Genomic DNA, 19982 nt, shown 5'->3' on the forward strand with positions numbered 1-19982 from the left:
CATAAATTATTAGGCTTTAAGATAAAAATCATTTCACAGTGTGCTTTTCTGCAAAAATGGACAGCAAGCAGGTAAATATATTATTTTGAAAAATGAAGGATAGGGGTTGGGGATGTAGCTTAATCGGTAAAGTGCTTGCCCGCATGCACAAAGCCTTGAGTTCAATCCCTACCACCAGAATAAGATAAAATATAAATAACATCATGTTTAGAAAATAAGAATTAGCTCTGGAAATTAGATAGCAGTTTTTAATATAAAGTAGCCCTGGACAACCCCCAAAAGTATGCCATTTCTTTGCTCTTTTCTTTTAAAAGTATGATTTTAAATGATTTACACAAATGCATTTGGAGTTTTAGCATTTCTAGTCTTTCTGCACATTAGTTGGTTCTCAACTATTTCTTCCCACCAGGTCTGGAGGGGAGTCTGACCTGAGAAATACGGAGTCACCGGTACGCAATCTTGTCTTTGGCAGACTATGTACTTTTGATATGAATAAAACTATCCAGTTTGACTATCTTTCTCTAGATTTTATGTTTGTTCAAACAGGTCAATGGTGCTAATTAAACCTTTTTTGCCAGGACTTTAAAAAATGCATTTCTTAATGTCTCCAGTCCTAGTGCTAAAAATCTACATTAAAACATTTCTGAAAGAAACACATTTATTATCTTTAGATTGTTCAAAAATTATCAGTACAATATTGAACATGTTTCTGGCTAATAGAATTGTTCTGTGTTGGGGGGTATTTTCTTTACCACCTTCACTGTCACAGTGCTGGGAGGCTCTCCCAGAATTTCGGCTAGTTCAGAGTGGATATTTTTGATAACCTGCCACTTCTGGAGCCCACACAAGGCCATGCTAAGTTTTGAAAAATAATTTAGGGGAAACTCGCAGACAGTTTTAGGACTCTTGGTGTAAACTCCCATGGCACAGAGACAAGCGACGTTCTGTTTGGTGCAAGGGGCGAAAGTCAGAAGTGTTTACATGTGTATTCAGCCATGAAATTGAATATTATCAAAGTTGAAAAATGCAAATCAAATTAAAACCACAGAAAATTGTCTTTGGAATTAAAGTACCCGGGAGCCCCGGGAGTGTTTGCTTAAACTGAAGCATTATAAAAACGAAAAGCATCTAAATGGCCCGCTCACTGCTGTGACCCCCCGCCCCCATGAAACCTACTGTTTAATTCTACCAAGAAATATGTCTCTGCTGAAGTAGAAACTAGTCACATTTGGAGCTAATTACAGTAAAATGTCATATTTCTTAAAAATCAAATTGTTCCCCCTTTAACCACACGTCCCTAAACTCAGGACTGCTTTAGCACCCGCGTTCCGCCTTCTGAGCTGAACTCCAAGCTGCTGCTGCTAGCATCCTCGCTTGGACTCCTCTCCAGCAGCGGCGGCGGTCACTCAAGGGCGCGTTCAGGGTGCAGGGTAGGCGCGGGAAGCTACGGGGTAGCGCGCTGGTTCCCACGGCCCCGCCACTCGCGAGCACCTGGGCTGGGCGGAGGCCGGGGATCTGCGGAGCCCTGGAAGCTGCGGGGCAGGTGCCACCTCACCAAGCGCAGAAGGCAGAGATGCGCAAAGCCGGGAGAGCTCCGAAGGTCGGGTGGAGCGCTTCTCTGGCAATTCTCACGGCCCGCCTTAGGACCCGGAAGGGCGGAAAAGAGAAATAAATGCCTGTTAAGTGTCATTTAGGGAAAAATAAATAAAAGAGCTAACTCAGCACGAGGCAGGGGAGCGTCGGGTAACCATTTCCGCTATCATCCAAGTTTTAGAGCGCGGGAATCCACCCTAGACAGCCAACCCAGCTGGGTCGGACCTATCTCGTTGCAGCGACAGTGGGCGCGACACTTTTCACTCCTTTCCCGCCCCTCCCCCACCTCCTTCCAGTCCCGGAGAAAAGCCTTTTTTTTTTTTTTTTTTTTTTTTTTCATCAGGTGCCAAGGTCGGCTGCTTTCGGAGACATCCAGGGCACAGCGCTGCTTCGGGCAGTGCTCACTGGGAGAACAGCCTAGGGTCAAGGGTGGGGTTTGAGCCCAGACTCCAGCAGCCACACCCACCCCACCCGTCCTAACCGTGTATGCGGGGGACCCTAGCAGTGGCTGGACTGCGCTAACGTGGGGTAGGACAAACTTCATGTCATTTGGTGACCTCTAAGGACTTTCGTTTCACACCTTCAACCTGTACTTTCTTGGTGTCCAAACCTGTCCACCCTCTCCGGGCCCCTGCATCTTGGGCTCGGACGGGTGATTAAGAATGTCACTCTCAGTTTTCCACCTCTGGGGAGAAAGACAGTGTCTTTCCTCTCTCCTGCCTCCAAAACCCTAGTGGAGTGAGGGGCAACCCTTGTTCCAGAGCAGTAACGCCTGTCCAACCAGCTCTGATGGAGAGTGTGGGCTGCGGTGAACACCGATTGACGCTCTTATTTCCTTTCTAGGAACCCCAGGGGTGCAGACCGGTTCCGCTGCGACTGAGAAGATAGCCCTGAGGCTCCGGGGCAGATCCTGTAAGTTTACAGCTTGGGAGATTCATGAGCCTTTTCCAGAGAGGTGCGCGGGAGAGTGCATGTTTGTTGTTTTCAAAATCAAGCAAAGGAAACAACCAATTAAAATGAAATATTTTCAGTTCCCCCGTATATTGTCAGTGATTTGCCCCCGGGGATCCACAATTTTCCCAAGCCTGTTAACGGGTGACGATGAATGAGTGTCTCTGTAATTTAATTTTCCTGTCACACTAAATAGAGCTACATTGTAAACCTTAGATCTACTCTTACTGATAGGATCGCCTTGTTTTTCCATTTACACCATAAAGACCCCCAAAAGGGACACTGTATTGTGACCTCCACTCTTGAATTATTCAAGAACTTAATGACATTTTCCATTTTAAAAAGGGAACTAATTGCCATTGATGCGAAACATGTGACCTTCTCCGGGTGCCCAGTATGAGAATGTTGCCATCTGTACGACATAGAACCACAAAGCAGCAAGAACAGAGGAAAAAGTAAGCAAGGTGGACTCAAAATGGACTCTAAAATCACCTGTGTTTTTTAATCCCACTTAAGTCAGAACATAAGGTCCATGCATTCTATTTACCTGACCTAAAATCTGTGTCAAATGTGTCATCAGTCGGGTCTCTTTTTGCAGACCTGAGGTGACTTTTTAGTCAGACAGAAACAGTTATGGTTTTGAAATCAAGCATCACTTGGTAAATGTGAAATTACTTCCTGTGATGTCAAGCAAAACACTGAGCAGTCTACCTCCATCTTTGTTGGCTTTCTTACTTATTTCCTGGAAGGGAAAAAGAAATTTAGAACGTGAAAGAACTGAACCTCCATATTTGCTGTTTGAATTCAGGTTGCTGTTCTTCATTCACACACTTCTCTTTTAATTATTGAAAATGGATGCTTTCTCTCTCTCTCTCTCTCTCTCTCTCTCTCCTTAAAAAAAGGCTCCTCCTGCTTTTCCTATGGTGTTTCTACTTTTTCTCTAGTTCTTAGGAAAGCAGAAGAGGAGAAAGGGAATTTCAGCCATGTCCATTGGCTTCATAAATTCACATATCGCCTACAAAGATTCTCTAATGCCCTCCCTCATGTATCTGAGCTGGTCTACAGTCACTAGGACCATTTGAAAACTGGGGGGGGGGGGGGCAAAGCACCCCCCCCCCCCAAATTCTTCCCGGAACTTTTAAGTGATGCTTGAGATGGTGCCTGGAGATTTTGTAGAGAACCAGAGTACCTTTTAAATCAACTCCCCTGGCTTAGCAGAGGGCTAAATATCCTGGATGGGCTGTGAGTCCATGCCTCTCTCTATCTCACAGAATTTTGGGAAAAGGGAATGAAATATTACAGGAATATTATCCTGTAGTAACATATCTGATGCAGTTGCTGAGGAGGCAGCTTGGAGTAAGCTACAAAGTAACAACTGGCTCAGCAGCTGGGGAAGTCCATTAAATGCTATTTTAAAGAGGATCGCCATAAAATGGTTACTACCTGAGCTACATAATAGAGCAACTGTTTCATATTTGCTTGAAAGAAATCTGTTCTCCTCTTGGTGATATGTGCTTTTATATTCAGTATTAAGACAGTAGAAACGGATTAAGGATATATAAGTTCTGTTCATTTTGTTTTTCTTTTCCTGGTGCTGGGGCTAGAACTCAGGCCTTGTACCTGCCAGCTAGGCACAGGCTGTTACTGAGCCACATTCCCTGGCCTAGGAAGCACAGTTAATACTATTAAATAATAAGGACATTCTAAGAGAATAATAAAATGTGATGAAAGCAACAATTTTTGAGCCAAATGTTAATTTCTTTTTAGAGATTTTCTCCATTTATTTCCATGCTTAAAAACTTTTAAAAGGTTGATGTAGACTGTAAGATTAGAATAAATTGTCTATGTCTCTCATACCTGACCTTTCTTGCATTCTTTAGTAATATTATCTATTAATTTTATCCATGGTGATAGTATGCTATCAAAATAAACACTTCATTCACATTTTAGGCTGTCACCATGGGATAAAATACAGGATATATTTTTCTTTCTTAAAAAACAACTTTCTTGATTTAGGGCCATTTGAAGGGCACTTTAAGCACTGTGGAAAGTTCTAAGCATCTTCAGGATGCTGGGATGCTCTCCTCTGGCTCCACAGTTCTAGAACTCACTGTGTCCTGAACAGGTATTGATGTTGACATTTCCAAGAGCCAGGTCAGGGGATTTCATCATCACTGAGTATATGTATGGAGTTTAACTTAACCCATCCAATCTCTACCGCCTATCCTCCAATAGAAACCATCTTTGGAAAGCATTTCCATTTGGCTGTTATGAAAGGGTTAAACTAGATGCCTCTCCCACAAGGCAGAGAGGACCATCCAATTCTCCATCTGTGAAATGGACCTCTTCTCCACCAAACTTAGTGTAAAGGGATTCCCTCCTGGGTTTCGCTGTTGAAGGAACCACATTTTAGCACACTTGTATTTGGGATTGCTGGAAGTCAAGAGTATTCTGCATTTTGGTTGCTTTTTAAAATGATAAGCATATAAGGGAAAGGATGAATGAGGCCACTACTGCGGGAAAAATAATTTATCTTAAACACCAAGGCAGATACACTATCAGGCTGGCTGGCATTTATTCACAGATAATTTCTTCCATTTCCCAGATTCTAATGGGCTCCACAAGTTGCAGTATGCAAACAGGGGGGCATTTTGTCTTCATCCATACTTTGATCTCAGCCAAGAAGGCCAGTGCTTTCAGCCTTACTTCTGAGGTTCTGCCTTCTGCATTGTCTCCTTTAGGTAGTAGAGCTGCTAATGCATGTTTTTAAAAAATCCTAGGGCTAGCAAAGTCAACAGCAACTTTCTGCTGTATTTCATTGAATGTCCACACTTTCACAAATTAAGCATGGATTATGTTACAACTCTGTGTCAGGATTAGATGTGGAGCGTTTTCCCGACAGAAGAATCACTCTGCAATGACAACTTCCAGGCTGAGCAAATTTCACTGTGGAAATGGGAATACCCTGTTCATTTTAGTGCATTCTTTTTCTTCATGGAAATCAGGGGGATAGGAAACCTCTGAAAGATTTGCTTTATGTTAGATGAAACTCCTGTGTTATTTTGTTGGTTCTCTTAGATGATTTCAGTAACTCATTCAGATGTGGATAAAAGTACCCTGAGCTCATCAAGGCTGGATACTTCAGGATAGAAGGCATCATCACTTTAGTGAATTTCAGGAGCTTTTCACATACTGTCAGGAAGTGTCTTCCTTTTCACACAATTCCAACAACAATGTAACTGTTTCAGTTACATTATTTCCTGTTTGTTTTTGAAGACAACTTCTCATTTTGTATTTCAGGCTGGCCTAAAATGTACTAAAGCCCAGGCTAGCCTCAAGTTTGCCATCTTCCTGCCTCAACCTCCTGAGTACTAAGATTATAGCTACATGCTACTACTATAGGCCCTTCTTAGCTGTGTGCTTATGTTTTCTCTAGATTTGCTTATTCTCAACTACTGACACAAAAAGATGAGCCAGAGAAAGGACATTGGTAAGTTTGTTTGCTAAGAGCATCATGTGACTGAGGAAGCTTCTCATGCTGAACTTTGACCCTCACAAGAATGTTTCCAAAGGCCATGACACTGTGTCAGACAGCCCCAAATACCTTCCTCAGTGTTTAATGCATATAGAGGAAGGAATGAGATAAAACCAGTTGGCTCATAGAAATGTGGTGGTAGGCCTGCTCCAAGTGTATGCCATGCTATTGCAAATACTGAGGACTCAGAGGGTTAGGGAAGCGTTCACAGGAGCAGCAAGAGTTGCAGAATTAGGCCCAAAGAGCAGAGAAACAGCTGTGCAAAATCAGCAAAGGAAAGATCCTAAAAATACAGAAGCTCTGATCTGCCTTGCCTAGAGATCCAAAGTCATACAGGTAGTCATTCAACCTCTGCCCAGAGTTACTAAATCTTATGAGGAATAAACAGCGATGTGTAGCTCATTATTAGACATTCTTATTCTAAGACCCACAGTCTGTTTTAAGAGATGAGTGTTTTTCAATGGCCAGAAAATTTCTGCCAGCCCAAGAGTGAATGTTTGGGATGAAAGGTAGCTGGTTACCCATACCTGCAGGCCTTTTTTTTTGTTGTTGGGCTGACAATGTTGGAATTGAATCCATGCTTTTCAGAAAGGTGGATAGAGACCAGAGTAGAAACACGACCCGCAAGATGTCCTTGGAAGGACGGGTCAGGCTGCTTTCCCTAAAGAGCCCCTAAACCCAGCAGGGCTTCCCAACAAGGCTACACTCAACTACATCCTGCATCTGCTTGTGGACGCTGCACCCATGGTGATGTTTTTTATGGCATTGCAAATATGGAGAGAGTTTTACTGTTTCTGATTCCCAGGTGATGAAAGACATACAGAGAATGAAACCCAACCTGCTTAAAATAAAACACATCAATTCCAAGGAGCAGGAGGCCCCTTCCCCTTCCTTTCTGAAGGTCTTTACAAGCTGGGCCATTTGCTGCATGGGGGTTTGTATAATAATGTGATTTTTCAGGGTGCTTTGTCTCTGTGGAGAAGGATTCCAGAGGCTCTTGAAGTCCTTAGCCTTAAATCCATATTAATAGGGGAAGTCTGTTTTTTCCCCTCAGGGAGATTTGGTTGGGAGAAAACTGACCCTGACTACACGTGGGGCAAACTAGGGTAAAAGACCTGATATGGTCTGCAGGGTACTTATTAACCACCGTTCATTTGTGAGATCGATATTTCAAGCAATGGAGTCAACGCTGAAGGCACACCACATTGTCTGGCTCTTTCCTTGACACAACAATTTATTTAATAAATGCATCTCCAGGAGAAGAAGAAGGAGCACCAGGCACTGTGTCTTTTATCTCCAGGATATGCAAAGCGCATTTATTTTCAGCTTTTATCTCTGGAATTGTATGTTGATCCCATACATATAGATTGATTTTGTTCAGGTAGATAATGAAAAGTCAAGTGGAAAATTACACAATGGCACTCAGGATCCTGGTCTTATATCGGTATATAAATTGGTTTATTATTTCATTCTATTAAAGGGGCTCTCCCCTCCCCAGGAAAACTTCAAAACGCATTGTATTGTCTGTCTGCCTGGATTTTGTCTGGGAGGACAGGTAGGAGAAGCATTTTTTCATCCCCCCATTTCTTTGCTTATTGTTAAGTGAGTGACACCCAAGGGTATCCTGGGGGCTCTCTGCTCCCCACCGCTCACTTCAGGGCAAAGTCCATGGCTCCTGTGACTCAGATCTTTCTGAATGGGAACAAAACCGTCTCACATGGGCATCCAGTCACAGAGGCAGATTTTTTTTTTTCACTAAAGGCAATTTAAAATTTTTGACCTGGTGACTGAAAGTGGACGCTCTCTCTGGAGTGTGGGGGGTGGCCAAGGGTGAGATGGTGGCAGCGGGAAAGGCCACCACCCAGGGACAGCTTGAAGCCAGAATTCTGGAGGAAACATTATTAATAAACATCTTCTGGACATTTGGCAGCCCATGGAGCTTGCTCCAGCTTAAAGCAATTAATTCAGGACACCGACATCAACTCTCCAGGTCTTTGACAGCTTGGAGCCGAAATAAAAATGCTAGTTCTCCGGGGAAGAGAGGAGGAGGGCTGGCTCTTTGCTGGACTGTTTGCTTATGGGCCCAGCGAGCAACCTTCCCCGCAGAATGAAATGCAAGGTCGCAAACAACGTACCGGCAGAGAATAGAAGATGGGAACGAACAGTTTGAACTATTTGCTCAGCAGAAGCACCACAATGCTGGGGTACTGGCTTTCCCATGCATCCACTGTCCCTTCTCTGGGGTCTTTTGTTGTCCCTGTCTCCTTTGGCCATCTCCTGCTAAGATAAGAACACAGCTGCAGCCTCGCAGCTAAGTAAGGCTGCACTTATCCCCCTAAATCTCGGGGTGCCTTTACTGTACCGGGTAAAGAGCGGCTCTTTCATTTGTCAAGGGGCTGGGGAGGGAGGGAACAGGACTGAGGGGGAGGGGACAGAGGGCTCCACGCTCATGTCTGCTTCATGCTTTTCTTCCTCTCTTTTTGAAATACAAGCTGGGATAAGATGTGATCTTTGTGGGTTAGTTTTATTAAAGGGTTGGTGTTTTGTGCCCAAATGCTGCCTTTTAGGAGGAGAGGGTGTATCTGTGTAATGTAGGGAAGAGGGATTTGGAAGCTAAGTTTTTGGTTTAAATAATCGTACTCAGCTGCTAAAAAGGGGAATCATTTGGAGGAGTCGATTTATAAACTGTTCACTTGCAATTCCCTACTAATGAAAATCCATTTTGGACCTCTTTTCCTACATTTAATATGTCCAGAATTGTGTAGAGAGAGTTGTAATCAGGCTAGGAAGAGGATGAACTGGAGACAGGACATAAATATATTTTTTAACTTGCTGTGAATGACACTTATTATCAGAGTAAATTTCATCTAAAACATGATCGGCACACTTTCTTATACCCATCCTTTTAAAATTAGAGCTTGTTTTAAATATCACCAGAGAGATCGGACTTAACTAAGCCTAAGGTGTAGTTTATATCGAAGTTATTTTTTTTTTCAGCTATTTAAAAGTCAAAGTTGAATTGAGTTTTTGCACTTTTGGATGTGTGTTCCAGCTCAGTGGGTTTTGGCCACTAGTTGGTTTGGGGAGCTAGGCTCCAATGCTTAAGTCTATTGTAATAAGGTTGATTTACCCTGAATGGTTTTACAAGGTGAAAAGGCAAAAAAGTTTAACAGCAAAGAAAGTGAATGGTTTACTCTGAGTACATTGAACATTCACAGCCTGAAGCCCACCTGCGGGAAGTAAGTTTCAGTGCTGTGTATGTACACATGCCTGCCTGTGTTTTTCTCACTGACAACTGGTGGGGTAAACCTCTTCCACGTATTTTTCCTGCTGGGTGGTCAGAAGGAAAGGCCAGGAAGCCAAAGGCCTCCCATTGAGACACTGCTGTGTAAGAGGGGACCTCACGTGGAGCTGCGGGGCACCTGTTCATCTCTGCTCACTGTGGGGGTGAACTGTGAGCAGGGCTCCCCTACAGGGAAACTGCCACCCACGACATGTTCACCTCACACTTAAGTCAGTCTCTAAAACATCCACAGACTGTTATTCACCAAGGTTGGGAAGTGATTTTGACATACCAGTGAATAGTGTGTGTGTGTGTGTGTGTGTGTGTGTGTTCCAGCCTATGTGTGGTGCAGGGAGAGGGGAAGGGACATGGAAATGTTCGATGACACTATGAAAGGGTCTAAATAAAAATTCCTACTAAATGGCATATTTTGCTCTGATTTTGTATTCACGTGTAGGGATGGAAGAAAGCGTCTTTTAAAAATAAGGATTGAGGGACTGGAGAGATGGCTCAGCTGCTCTTGCAGAGGACCCTGGTTCAATTCCCAGCACCCACGTGGCAGCTAACAACCATCCATTACTCCAGTTCCAGGGGATCTGACACCCTCTTCTGACCTCTGTGGGCCTTGCACAACGTGGGTGCACTTATGTACATGCAGGTAATACACTCATACACATAAAATAAAAATTAATGAATAAATTTTTTTTTATAAAAAGGATTGATACATTTGTAAGCCCTGTCCAGATTATTCCGCCTTTCTTCTGCAAACAGACACTTAAAATTGTTGTATTCAGTACTGAGAAATTCATATCCTATAATGAAGAAACAAGCTTTTAGTTTTTCCTGATTCGATGTATCTCCATCTCGGTGAGAACCGAGGCTGAAATGGGAATTATAGTCAGCTGGGATAGACATATTCATTTTCTCTCTCTAATTCTGGCCCAGGGAATTTTTTCAGTGTGGCTTTGTTTTGTTTAGTTTTTATTTTGAGACAGGGTCTCCTTTGTAGCCCCAGCTGGCCTGAAGCTCATTATGTGGACCAGGCTGGCCTCCATCTCACAGAGATCCACCTGCCTCTGCCTCCAGCATACTGGGATTAAAGGCCTGTGCCACCAGGCCCAGCTGCCAGTGTGGCACTTCAAGTGTATCTGAAATCACGCTGAATCATGATAGGTAACCTAAGAAACAGGTAGGAGTCTTCTATTAAAAGATTTCCTCCTCTTGAGCCTATGACTTTCCACAAGATGGGAACTGGGGTTTTATATCCAGTTTCTGGGCTAGTACACAGCTGCACGTGGGGGGCCTCTGAGGGAGGAGCAGCACTGTGGGAAGGGCAAATGAACAAATAATGAATCGATTAAGAGACTGTGGTCAAATGCTAGGAACAAGTGATACTGATCTTATATGTAAGGGGCCTGGACATCACACCAGCTAGCTGCCACAGGGTTTGATTAATGAGGCATTAAGGAGATCGAGTGACACTTACAGCTAGTTACTTATGGTGCTAATTTCAAAACACTTTGCAATAGACAAAGAGACTCTGCTCATAATGCAAAGTAATTTGTGGTGTGTTTCTGGCGAATGCATTTAGCGAAGCAAATATAGTTATGCGGAATTTAAATTAAGGTTGACACTAATGTAAACAGAGCCCAAGAACCACTGTCCAATAATTTGATGAGGACACAGGTTTTAATCAAGCCTCTTCTACTAAAATAGCAATTTAAATCCCCATCGTTTAAACTGGATAAAATGATTAAGCTGGGAAAGTTGGAGGGGGGGAGAAATAAAATTTTACTGGGAAAAAAAATTTAAAAATCCACAATATCTCTTGGGGAAGGACTGACTACTACCTTGACCCAGAGGAGGAGGAGACAGACGCTTGTCCCTGTAAATACCGGTTGATTTCAAGGCCAGAGTCTGGGTGTTTGATCACATTTTTCCGAGTAGCTTTTCAGCTGTTGTGAAGTTGGGGTTGGATAATTCTGGTAGTGTTGATCTGTGAATTAAACTGCTCCTGATAACAAGAAAGTGGGGACTCTAAGTGGAATCTGAAGTTCCAGAGCCTTTGTTTATTTATTAATAGGAGAACTCCTCCTGCTCCTAACACATTCCTATTTGAACTGAAAAATGCCCTGTCGACTGGGAGAGTGGGGGAGGGGCAGGCTTAGAGACCCAGGCCAGTCATCCCCAGGGGTTGGCTTTTCCAAGGGGCACCCACATTCACACATGGCTTTGTCTGGAGTTGCCAATTTATCTCCCTTGCTCAGAGTCACTGGGGGAGGGGGAGGCTCAGCCAGCATTACCATTAATTAAAATGCCAGCAGCCTGGGTTCCAGGGCCTAGGCGGTTTTGTATATGGGAAACAAAACCAAACAAAATAGCAATTTATTCTGTCACTGCTCTTGCAAGAAAAAACAAGTGACAGTTTGGCAACATTTCCTAAGGCCCCTGGACTTGACTGCTGGCAGAGGAGTGGGAGGCAGGGGGTCTTCAGTTCTCCAAATCTCACTCATGATGTGTTTTCTTGGGAAAGGAATTTCTTCAGTGAAGTGTGCCTCTATACTTATTCAGAAGAAAGGACCCCAAAATAGCTTTTGGGGGAGACTAATGCTTTGCATATAAACTATTCTGAAAAAGCTTCCAGAGGCCCTATTCATGGCCACCCAACTTCAGGACAGTTGTGGGGTAACTGGAGACAGTTTACCTTTGGGGGTGAAGGAGGAATCTGAGTAGTGTGAGCAGTCAGATTCCTATGGCCACCAAGCAGGAGGGAATGGCAGGGTCAGGCAAGTCGATAGTATTTGTGTCTTCTTCTCTAGTTCAGCCCTACAGGGGATGATGCCTTTGAGGAAGTTCTCTCCAGGAACTTCCATGTGCTGAGCCACCACTCCAAACTCCCTCCCTGTAAAAATGTAAAGGAAGAAAAGGATCTTTGGTGAAGTCTCTCTGAAGTTCCCGGGAGTTGGAGGATCACAGCTTGGAGGAGAGCAGTTCTTAGTGAGTCTGTGCAGGTCTCAGTGCTGCTGGAAAACTCTGCCTGGAACATCCGGCCTTACTGTCAGAGGGGAGAGAACTGCCTAGAGGTGCCTTGGGAGAGCATGGCCAACTTTTCCTTTGTTCTAGGCCTGGAGTAAGGAGGGAAGGGAGGATCCCAGGCTGTCTTGCAGAGGAATTATCTTTGTATGCAAAGATAATTCCATACAATTTGAACAATCTATTGGGCAATGATTCTGGGAGCCTCTGGTTTTAGGATGAGTCCGGCTCTTCTTTGGTGGCAACACACATTCCCTCCTCTCATCCTCAGGATAAAAGATAACAATTCCAGCCAGGCATGGTAGTACACACTTTTAATCCCAGCACTCGGGAGACAGAGGCAGGCGGATCTCTGTGAGTTCAAGGCCAGCCTGGTCTACATAGTGAGTTCCAGGCCAGCTGGGGCTACAGGGAGACCCTGTCTCAAAAAGTCCAAAAAAAAAAAAAAAAAAAAAAAGATAATTCCATAGACTGTTGTGGAACAAAGCTTTTTTTCTCAAAGTGTCCTGGAAAATGACTGATGCTGGCATCTTGGACTCATTTCTTACTGTGGAAACCTGGGTGGAACAGGGTGTGAGCAAGGCCAAGGGCAGTCAGCAGCCAACTTGTGGAACTAACCAGAAAGGCTTGGGTACTTGACTGTCCTGTGAGAAGAATCGGAACCTGTTTCTCCTGCCCTACTTCTGGATTTAGAATCTCAGTAAAAAATCCCCATGTCAACCAAGTTGCTATGGGGTTTTATGATTATCTGAAGAATTTGTCTCAAGTGGGACTCAAGGGTCATCAGCCGCAGGTGCTAAGATCCCAATCTGCACACCTGCCTTTCTCGGTTCAGAGTACCTCACCCTCATCTCTCCCTTCCGGGCTCTACTTTGCAAATGTCCCCTTCTCAGGCGCAAAGCTGGTTTTCTTGTAAGTTCCATGGTCCTTTGCCATGTAGCTCTGGGCTCACAGACCTCCATAGAGATTGTCTTATATAGGGCACAGGGGACTGAGTTCTCCATGTCAGCTTTAAAGCACTCTCTGTTCATATGAAAGAAACTGTCAGCCCTCTCATGCCAGACCATAGTACCCTCTTGGACAGAGCCCATGACCTCTAGGCAGCAATTGATTACAGACAGGGCCCCAGATTGTCTGGGACAGGCTCTAACCTGGCCAAATTCCTGCCCAGTTATTCCAGTTGAGCCTTAGCACTGTGTGTTCAAGTAGGCTGCCCCTGCCCCTTGTCAGATGTCAGCACTGGAGGTTGGGCATTGGGGGTGGTGTGGGGAGGCTGGGAGTGGTGAGATACCAGCCTGGTGAGAATGGGTGGGAATCACATGCAGATCCAGGAATGGCCATTGATAGGCATGGTTCATGCTGGAGCTCGGGGGTGGGGGGGGGTTGGTGGTTCTTTTGAAATCTTAAGCAACAATGCTAAACCATAGAGCTTTTGGTCTCTTGTTCTTCTAGCAAGCATTTGGGTATGAGTTGAGGATTGACTCATTTCCTGTTTCTAGGTTTAACCATCTCCTTGTCCCTTGCTCACTTCTTTCCAGAGCCCAGGCAGGAGGCCTGGCGGAGCTTCTAGCCCACTAGACTGCCATTTGCTGAATCAATATTCACTTTATCATACAGAATTCTTCCTATCTGCAGGATGTTGGACACATCCTTACCCCCAATTCATTGTACAGAGATGAATGCATTTGGGTACTTTTCTGATAATTAGGGTGGTTATTTATTCCTTCACAAAGGTGTTTGGCCCTTTGACTTTGCTTTTTAAGGCTTCTCCAGGCAATGGGTGATCATAAATGGGTTGGTATTTATAAAACATGTTCTAAGAAGTATGTAAAGATGAGGAGTGAATTCTGATAGTTTTGGGGAAATTTCTAGAAGTTTCTGGGCGCACAGGACCTGTGTGAAGTCAGTGCAATACCAAGTGGGTGTCCACAGGCCTAATCCAGAAGGAATGGCTTGTGATCACATAGAACTTCTAATTCACACACTTAGGTTACTTGAGAGTCTATGAGTCAAGGGATTAGCGATGTCTCAACTCTGCCTTTCTTTATTTACCAAAGCCTTTTAAATTTTCTTTCGTAATGTTGTGCTTATAGCTACTTTTCCGTTCCTTCTGCCGGCAGCAACCTAGCCTGGGTGCTCTATAACAAGGAAGCCGGCTAGCACCCCCCTTCTCAGTCCTCCCAGTGTTAGCTTCTCAAGGCCGACCTGAATTCTTAGTAACTGGTTCACAGAGGTGCCTGTCAGTGTCCACAGGGAGAAATTTCTAAGGCAGCTTCTCCTTCCAGTTATCATTTAATACATATTTTTAAGACATAGAATATCATCCTTACTATTTCAGTTTCATTGATGGAACAGTTTGTGAACATTGCTTTCGTTTTAGAAAAATCAACTATAGCTTGTCATGGAAACACATAATTTTTATATTAAAGAAATATTGGAGGGGCTAGAAAGCTGGCTCATCAGTTAAGAGTGCTTATACTACTGAGAGGGACTGTTCTGACTTCCATCGGTATAGGGGCTGAGATCTTAGCAGACCACCTGGGAGTTCCTGTTCTGGCATAGGGGCTGAGAACTCAGCAGACTGCCTGAGAGCACCTGGATCCAGCCTCCACGTGGTGTAGATGGAATCCCACTGAAATGGGCAAGCAGCCCATGGAAAACTGACAATGCAGAGACCCGAAAATTCAGTGCCTTGCCACAACAGGAGGAAGATCATCCCATACCTACCACCCCCTCCAAGGCTCAGGGACTTTTATGGAAGAGGCTGGTGGAAAGAATGTGAGGGCTGAAGGAAGGGGTAGAATGTTAACTGGATGTGTCCTCAGACCACTGTGCTGACAAGCTATAGTCACACCTCCTTCCCATGCTCATCAAGGAGTTGAGGGGGCAGTCAGTTACCCCTCCCACCCAATCAGTCGACCTTAGCTGCATGTGGGGAGGGGCTAAGGATATATGAGCTGAGAACACCAGGAGGCCCCTCTCTCACCATTTTCTGTGGCCGTTGGGAAGTCACGGGATCTATATTTGAATGTGGACTTTCCAGTGCAGCCATAAATGAAGGGGTGCCCACTCCTCTGCAAATAAACTCCCACCCTATGCTCTGTTCAAAAAAAGAGTGCTTATTGATCTTGCAGAGGATCCAGGATGGGTTCCTGGCACCCACATCATGCACTAATAGCCTCCTGTAATTCTAGTTCCAGGGGATCAAGCACCCTTTCCTCCCTCCCTTCCTTCCTTCCTCCCTTCCTTCCTTCCTTCCTTCATTTCCTTTCTTTCTTTCTTTTTCTTTTTTAATAATTTATTGAGAATTTCATACAGGGATATAAGCATATAAGGTGTTTTGATCCTATCCATGCCCACTCCTTCTCCTCCATCTCCTCCCATATCTCCCCAACATTTTTTTCTGATAACTTCATATACTCTTTCTTCTTCTTCTCCTCCTTCTTCTTTCTTCTTCTTCCTCTTCCTCTTCCTCTTCTTCTCCTCTTCTCCCCCCCGCTTCTTCTTCTTTTATGGGGCTTTTCGCTATTCTAACATTCCTCCCCTCTGAAGAGGTAACCCTAAAAATCTTTTAAAGTTTAGATAAGAGCTCCCAAATGCTTTTTGACACTTTTGGCCTTTGGAATGGAGTATGCTGCTAAGAGGCCCAAGGATATTTTGACTTTTAGCCAAGAAGCTGGTTACTTTTTTGGGGTCTTTTTACCCTAACTGCCTAGCCAATTCCTACCTCCTATTCTTATTACATCATCCTCTGAAGAGGTTACCCAGCTTGTGGATAGGGAATAGGGATGAAGACTGGCTCTGGTTTCTTCAATGCTGAACAGGGACGCAGGGTTAGGCAATTGGGGTACCCCTTAAGTGAGTCTATTTAAAAGACTCCCAAATTGCATAACTCTTATCTGTAGGGGGAAAAGAAAGTCCTTGGCTGGTGAATAGGAGATGTGAAGGAGAAGTAAAAGCAGAGTAATTAGCATTACAAGTTCCAGACAGGGAACTAGAAAACATCAGAACAAGGCAAATCTCAAATATTCATATGATAGTCCACTGGAATTTCTTGACAAGAGCTTCCAAAGCATCCCTCTATTGGGTTCCTCCTCATTTTTCTTTTGTCTTCCAAGGCTGGACTCTAGAGTGACAGATTCAGGATTTGCTTTCAGGCATTTTGATGACTATTGGAGTGGTTAGAATCAATGTCAGTTCCCTCTCAAAGGCTTCTAAATCAAGCACCCTTTTCTGACTTCCACATATACCTGCACACACATTATGCAGGCACACACACATACACATGGAGAAAAATAATAAAGTTTAAAAATATAAGTGCTTACTATCTTGATATACTCTATATTGAGCCTCAATTTTTTGTTGATCAAAATAGATTTTCTTGTGAGAAATGCTGCTCAGTTTTCCTAATGTGTATGAAACCTTGGATTTGATCCCCAGCACTGCATAACTCAGGTGAGGTGGTGCGTGCCTATAAGCCCAGTCTCAGGAGGTGGAGTCAGGAAGATCAGAAATTCAAGGTAATCTTCAACTACATGGTGAGTTCAAGGCCAGGCTAGTCTACATGAGACCTTGTCTGAAAACAAAAAAACAAAAACAAAAACAAAATCAAATCAAAACAAAAAAGTCAGCTTGCACACTCCTGCCAGCGCAGTGAGGGATATTGGGAATTCAAGGTGGACAGGTTGGGTAGATGATCTTTAATCACATATCAGTCTCAACATCATGAAAAGAGGTATGTAACTAATGTGCTGCATCAGGAAATGGAGCAGTTTTTGACAACAAATAAAACAAGAATTGCATCAGCCTTAGGATTGAATGCTGTGATAACTCAAGATTCAGAGGACAGAATGTGTTAAATAATACACGAAGATGCCATCAACAAAGTTCAGATAGTGCAAAGCTCTACAGGACATATTGCTTTTTCAACAAATCAAAAAGAGAGAGAGAGAGAGAGAGAGAGAGAGAGAGAGAGAGAGAGAATATAGATATACAAAGACTGAAATACTAACTCAATGTGTATGGGCTTTGTTTGAATCTTTTCTAGTCTTTTCTGTTCTGTTCTTCGATTTGCTTGCTTTGTTATGTTTTCCAGATTTTTTTGAGGCAGGGTCCTGCTATGTAGTCCAGGCTGGCCTTGAACTTGAAATCCTCCTGTCTCAGCCCACTAAGCTCTAGGATTATGAACTTGCACTACCATATCCAGCTCATTTGGATCTTGATTGTGATAAGGCAACTCTCCCTTCCCCTGAAAACAATATGAATTAACGGGGAAATTCAGACACTTATAAGCCATTTAGAAATTACTATTAACTTTTTAGGTGTAGTAATAGTACATGACTATAATTTTCAAGCTCTGTATCTTTAAAATAATTTTTCTTAGAAGAAATGACTTAATATCTAGGATTAACTTGCAAATAGATCTGTTGGGGGACAAGGTGGGCGTAGCAGATGCAGATCAGGATTGGCCATGGGTTAAAGGTTGTAGGCACTGAGCAATAGTGATAGTTTTTCTCTCTAATGTGCTTGAAGATTTCCAAAACAAAAAGTGAAATAACTGAGCCTTTCATTTATGAATATATTTGTCCCAAATCTCTCAGCAACGGAATCTTGAAGACAGGCTGGAGTCTGGAGTAGCCATCTTCCCATCTGCTGGACATATAATCCTCCTAGGTTTTCCATTTCCTTCCTGATGATATGACCCACCTACTTGAAAAATCCCCTGGATATGACTGTCCTGATCTTGCTCAGATGCCTCTTCTGACTTCCTGCCGGTTTATGTGATAAAAGAACCTGGCAGTAAGTTCTGTGACACTGGAGATAATGGATACTGGTTGTTAGTCATCTCCCCCCCTTGTCTTTTGGTCTTTTTTGAGACTCCCTGTAGCCCCAACTGACCTGGAACTCACAGAGATCAACCTCCCTCTGCCTCCCAAGTGGCATAATCTTTCCTTCTTGAAGTTCATTCTTCCTTAGGCCCCATGAGAACATGCGTCTGATTTCCTTCTGATATTGAATTACATCTTTAAGTAGCTGCTCACCCACTTCCATCCATCATGGAGCTTCCCCATGGGTCTAGAGTCCATCACTTTCTGTGGGTTTGTGTCTCTGTCTCTTCCTTCCCTCCCTCCCTCCCTCCCTCCCTCCCTTCCTTCCTTCCTTCCTTCCTTCCTTCCTTCCCTCCTTTCTTTCTTGTCTGTCTAAACTTCCCTTTTCCATAAGGATTCCAGTTACATTGGATTATAGCCTGCCCTTTTGGCTTCATTATGACTTGATTATCAATAGATACAACGTTTCCAAATGATGTCACATTGTAAGGTACTACATGACTTTAGTGTTTCTTTTCAAGGGGGATAAAATTCAACTCAGAACAAAAGAAAGAAAAAAGAATAAGTTTGAGGACATATGACTACATGTCCACTTAGCAAAACATTAGTAGTAGGCACCCACTAGGGTCTCTGATTGCCACCCCCATAGGCTTTCTGATAAGGTTTACAGTACCCAGACATATATTCCTGTGGAGCAAACATCAGATTCTATCAGAAACTGGTTTACCCCCTAACAGACATGCCATTATTGCAACATTGGGTATATCTTGTCTGGCAAGTCAGTATTATAGCACACAGGGTCTATAGCTGGGTAAGACCATTGATGACTTTTCTTCCCTATCAGCCTGCATAGCACCTTCTGGCACTGTGAACACTAGCCAGCAGGGAGAAGGATTCCAGTTCAGCTGCAGCTTTGACTTCTCTGTGTCTTATATCTATAAGTGTGGTCAACAATAGTATCTTACCATCTAGTTCTGGTGAGTGACCAAGGCAGTCCTTGCCATCTGTCTTCTGCAGTTTTTCTAGTGCTTTCATGTTCCATGTGAAGTTTATTTTAGCTCAACAAAAATACCCCAGCAATTAAATGCCTGCAAGGCACCAGGAGCTTTCTTCTGGTTCACCAGTTGACCCTCCCAGGAGCCAAGAGCTAGCCTTTGCCGTGCCTCCTAAACAGGTGAGAAATGGAAGCTCTACAGGGCTTTGATCTTTGTTCAAGACCTCGGGCTCAGTGGAAAGCCTCAACTCTAACTTGTCAGTTGGGCTCCAAAGGTCATGCTGACCCCTCATATTCCTGGACCTTACACACCTGTGTGCCTTAATCCAGTGAGTGAAGACTATGGACAAGGATGAGGGCTACAGAGAGCCCAGGCCTGGATTCAGGGTATATTATTGAATAGCACCTCTCATCCCCTGGAATCCATTTGGGTGAAGATGAGGAGAGAATCTGTGGCAAGACCTCTGTTTAGCAAACTGTCAAGGATGAATAATGAGTTTCAACAAAGATAAGTTGATCCATTTTACTCATTTTTAACTTAACCAATATGACATTGCTGATAGCTTAACCTAAGAGTGTCAAAGAAACTTCCAAGAGATTTTATAAGTGTGTGTGTGTGTGTGTGTGTATGTGTTTGTATACCTGTGTGTATACATGTGTGTATGGGTATGTACATTGTGTGTACACTTGCATGTGAAGGTGAGATATCAGTGTCAGGGGTCTTCTTCAATCACTCTCCACCATATTTTTGAGACAGAGTCTCTC

At 43.7% G+C, this 19982-nt stretch overlaps 1 long non-coding RNA gene across 3 annotated transcripts in view; it reads left to right on the top strand.

Annotated features, from left to right (window-relative positions):
- The window catches only part of LOC115071996, an 18159-nt gene extending 8300 nt beyond the window's left edge, over nucleotides 1–9859 (top strand). The window contains exons 2-5 of one of the 3 annotated variants that reach the window (XR_003851057.1): nucleotides 2437–2505; nucleotides 2890–2999; nucleotides 5981–6034; nucleotides 7578–8449. This is a non-coding gene — a long non-coding RNA (uncharacterized LOC115071996). Of the gene's footprint in view, nucleotides 1–2436; nucleotides 2506–2889; nucleotides 3000–5980; nucleotides 6035–7577; nucleotides 8450–9819 lie in introns of those variants that run through there. The other 2 variants (XR_003851056.1, XR_003851058.1) reach the window with 2 other exon arrangements.
- The last annotated feature ends 10123 nt before the right edge of the window (nucleotides 9860–19982 follow it).

Source organism: Nannospalax galili, unplaced genomic scaffold, assembly GCF_000622305.1.
Source record: "Nannospalax galili isolate Female #2095 unplaced genomic scaffold, S.galili_v1.0 scaffold1000, whole genome shotgun sequence".
Taxonomy (NCBI): domain Eukaryota; kingdom Metazoa; phylum Chordata; class Mammalia; order Rodentia; family Spalacidae; genus Nannospalax; species Nannospalax galili.